Source organism: Triticum dicoccoides, chromosome 1B (genome assembly GCF_002162155.2).
Source record: "Triticum dicoccoides isolate Atlit2015 ecotype Zavitan chromosome 1B, WEW_v2.0, whole genome shotgun sequence".
NCBI lineage: Eukaryota > Viridiplantae > Streptophyta > Magnoliopsida > Poales > Poaceae > Triticum > Triticum dicoccoides.
In genome coordinates this window covers 376,627,855-376,628,277 of record NC_041381.1, presented here as the reverse complement: position 1 = coordinate 376,628,277, position 423 = coordinate 376,627,855, and positions in this window count along the sequence as shown.

The window sequence follows — 423 nt, the reverse complement described above, 5'->3', positions numbered from 1 at the left end:
CTTTAACAGGCTTGACGCCTGAGCACTTTCGGTTCCTTTAGATATCTATTCAAACTTGAATTTGGCGCTTGAATATGATTGCCTTCGGCTCGGAATATCTTTTGCAGGTTCAAAGCAAGGTGCCTGTACTGCAATCGACTTATTCTTTAATCCACTTAGGCGAGCACTGGGCTGCAGCTAAGCCTCCGAGTGAGAGGGTCGCTCTTCACTCGGTAGGATTTTCGTAACTTAGGCGAGCACGGGGCTGCATCTAAGCCCCCGAGTGAGAGGGTTGCTCTCCATTCGGTAAGATTTTCACAACTTAGGCGAGTGCTTGGACTGCAGCTAAGCCCCCGAGTGAGAGGGTTGCTCTTCACTCGGTAGGATTTTTATAACTTAGGCGAGTGCTTGGACTGCAGCTAAGCCCCCGAGTGAGAGGGTTGC